Below are 3,876 nucleotides of genomic sequence, written 5' to 3' on the forward strand. Positions count from 1 at the left end.
GGAATGGAGGGGGTGGGGAATGGAGGGGTGGGGAATGGAGGGGTGGGGAATGGAGGGGGTGGGGAATGGAGGGGGTGGGGAATGGAGGGGGTGGGGAATGGAGGGGGTGGGGAATGGAGGGGGTGGAGGAGGAGGGGAATGGGGGGTGGAGGAGGAGGGGAATGGAGGAGGAGGGGAATGGAGGAGAAGGGGAATGGAGGAGAGGGGAATGGAGGGGGAGGGGAATGGAGGGGGAGGGGAATGGAGGGGGAGGGGAATGGAGGGGGAGGGGGAATGGAGGGGAAGGGGAATGGAGGGGAAGGGGAATGGAGGGGAAGGGGAATGGAGGGGAAGGGGAATGGAGGGGAAGGGGAATGGAGGGGAAGGGGAATGGAGGGGAAGGGGAATGGAGGGGAAGGGGAATGGAGGGGAAGGGGAATGGAGGGGGAGGGGAATGGAGGGGGAGGGGAATGGAGGGGGAGGGGAATGGAGGGGGAGGGGAATGGAGGGGGGGGAATGGAGGGGGAGGGGATGGAGGGGGAGGGGAATGGAGGGGGAGGGGAATGGAGGGGGAGGGGAATGGAGAGGGAGGGGAATGGAGGGGGAGGGGAATGGAGGGGGAGGGGAATGGAGGGGGAGGGGAATGGAGGGGGAGGGGGAATGGAGGGGGAGGGGAATGGAGGGGGAGGGGAATGGAGGGGGAGGGGAATGGAGGGGGAGGGGAATGGAGGGGGAGGGGAATGGAGGGGGAGGGGAATGGAGGGGAGGGGAATGGAGGGGGAGGGGAATGGAGGGGGAGGGGAATGGAGGGGGAGGGGAATGGAGGGGGAGGGGAATGGAGGGGGAGGGGAATGGAGGGGGAGGGGGAATGAGGGGGAGGGGGAATGGGGGAGGGGGAATGGGGGAGGGGGAATGGGGAGGGGGAATGGGAATGGGGGAGGGGGAATGGGAATGGGGGAGGGGAAATGGGAATGGGGGAGGGGGAATGGGAATGGGGAGGGGGAATGGGGAGGGGGAATGGGGAGGGGGAATGGGGAGGGGGAATGGGGAGGGGGGATGGGAGGGGGGATGGGGAGGGGGGATGGGGAGGGGGGATGGGGAGGGGGTGATGGGGAGGGGGGGTGGGATGGGGGGTGGGGATGGGGAATGGGGAGGGGGGTGGAGAGGGGGGATGGGGAGGCGAATGGGGGTAGGGGAGGGGGAATGGGGGAGGGGAGGGGGAATGGGGAGGGGGAATGGGGAGGGGGAATAGGGGAGGGGGAATGGGGAGGGGGAATGGGGAGGGGGAATGGGGAGGGGGAGTGGGAATGGGGGAGGGAAGTGGGAATGGGGGGTAGGGAAAATGGGGGGAGGGTGCATGTGGGAGTGGAAGGGGGAATGGAGGGTGGAGGGGGAATGGGGAGGGGGGAATGGGGGAGGGGGAATGGGGGGAGGGGGAATGGGGGAGGGGGAATGGGGAGGGGGAATGGGAGGGGGAATGGGGGGGGGGGAATGGGGAGGGGGAATGGGGAGGGGGAATGGGGAGGGGGAATGGGGGAGGGGGAATGGGGGAGGGGAATGGGGGGAGGGGGCATGGGGGAGGGGGAATGGGAGGGGGAATGGGGAGGGGGAATGGGGGAGGGGAATGGGGGAGGGGGAATGAGGGGAGGGGAATGGGGGGAGGGGGAATGGGGGAGGGGGAATGGGAGGGGGAATGAGGGAGGGGGAATGGGGGAGGGGGAATGGGGGGAGGGGGAATGGGGGAGGGGGGAATGGGGGAGGGGGAATGGGGGGAGGGGGAATGGGGGAGGGGGGAATGGGGGGAATGGGAGGGAGGGGGAATGGGAGGGGGAATGGGGGGGAAGGGGAATGGGGGGGAAGTGGAATGGGGGGAAGGGGAATGGGGGGAAGGGGAATGGGGGGAAGGGGAATGGGGGGGAATGGGAATGGGGGGAAGGGGAATGGGGAGGGGGAATGGGGAGGGGGAATGGGAGGGGGAATGGGGAGGGGAATGGGGGTGAATGGAGGGGGGGACGAATGGAGGGGCGATGAATCGAGGGGGATTGGGACTGGGGGGGTTTGAGACTGGGCAGGGGTGGCAGTGGGAGGGGGTTTGGGACTGGGCGGGGTTGGCAGTGGGAGGGGGGTTTGTGTCTGGGCAGTGGTTGCAGTGGGAGGGGGTTTGTGACTGGCAGGGGGGTGGCAGTGGGAGGGGGTTTGTGACTGGGCGGGGGGTGGCAGTGGGAGGGGGTTTGTGACTGGGCGGGGTGGCAGGGAGAGGGGGTTTGGGACTGGGAGGGGGTTGGGGACTGGGGATGGGGTGGCAGTGGGAGTGGGTTTGGGACTGGGCGGAGTTGGCAGTGGGAGGGTGTTTGGGACTGGGCAGTGGTGGCAGTGGGAGGGGGTTTGGACTGGCAGGGGGTGGCAGTGGGAGGGGGTTTGGACTGGCAGGGGGTGGCAGTGGGAGGGGGTTTGGGACTGGGAGGGGGTTTGGGACTGGGCAGGGGTGGCAGTGGGAGGGGGTTTGGGACTGGGAGGGGGTTTGGGACTGTGCAGGGGTGGCAGTGGGAGGGGGTTTGGGACTGGGCGGTGGGTGTGGGAGGGGGTTTGGGACTGGGAGGGTGTTTGTGACTGGGCAGGGGTGGCAGTGGGAGGGGGGTTTGGGACTGGGCGGTGGGTGTGGGAGGGGGTTTGGGACTGGGAGGGTGTTTGTGACTGGGCAGGTGGGTGGCAGTGGGAGGGGGTTTGGGACTGGGAGGGGGCTTGGACTGTGCAGGGGTGGCAGTGGGAGGGGGTTTGGGACTGGGCAGTGGGTGTGGGAGGGGGTTTGGGACTGGGCGTGGGAGGGGGTTTGGGACTGGCAGTCGGAGGGGGTTTCTGACTGGGCGTGGGAGGGGGTTTGGGACTGGCAGTCGGAGGGGGTTTGGGACTGGCAGTCGGAGGGGGTTTGGGACTGGCGTGGGAGGGGGTTTGGGACTGGCAGTCGGTGGGGGTTTGGGACTGGGCAGGGGTGGCAGTGGGAGGGCGTTTGGGACTGGCAGGGGGTGGCAGTTGGAGGGGGTTTGGGACTGGCAGGGGGTGGCAGTGGGAGGGGGTTTGGGACTGGGCAGGGGGTGGCAGTGGGAGGGGATTTGGGACTGGACGTGGGAGGGGGTTTGGGACTGGCAGGGGGGTGGCAGTGGGAGGGGGTTTGGGACTGGGCAGGGGGTGGCAGTTGGAGGGGGTTTGGGACTGGGCAGGGGGTGGCAGTGGGAGGGGGTTTGGGACTGGCAGGGGGTGGCAGTGGGAGGAGGTTTGGGACTGGACGTGGGAGGGGGTTTGGGACTGGCAGGGGGTGGCAGTGGGAGGGGGTTTGGGACTGGGCAGGGGGTGGCAGTGGGAGGGGGTTTGGGACTGGGCAGGGGGTGGCAGTGGGAGGGGGTTTGGGACTGGCAGGGGGGTGGCAGTGGGAGGGGTTTGGGACTGGGCAGGGGGTGGCAGTGGGAGGGGGTTTGGGACTGGGCAGGGGGTGGCAGTGGGAGGGGGTTTGGGACTGGGCAGGGGGTGGCAGTGGGAGGGGGTTTGGGACTGGGCAGGGGATGGCAGTGGGTGGATCCCACCCCCTGGGGACGGGGTCAGATGGAGTGTGGAGAGTGGCTCTGTAAGGTAGAGCTGGAGTTACCAAACTTGATTGAGGAATGAATATAAACCTGGTGTGCCTCTTCCGCGGCCCTTCAGCCCATCTGCTCAGCCTAGCCTAGCCCCCCCTGTGCTGTTGCCAGTAGAGCCGCGCTAAGGGCTGTCGGGGCAGTGGCTTCGCTTTTTAAAGCAATCAGGGTTGATATTTGGTGAGGCTCCAGCTGGAATATCTCTGGGGATTTCTGAGCTCCACCTTCACCCAGGGGTCGGGGGCGAGCCGGGGATCCCGTGACTCGGGGG

Source organism: Scyliorhinus torazame, chromosome 25 (genome assembly GCF_047496885.1).
Source record: "Scyliorhinus torazame isolate Kashiwa2021f chromosome 25, sScyTor2.1, whole genome shotgun sequence".
NCBI classification, from domain to species: domain Eukaryota; kingdom Metazoa; phylum Chordata; class Chondrichthyes; order Carcharhiniformes; family Scyliorhinidae; genus Scyliorhinus; species Scyliorhinus torazame.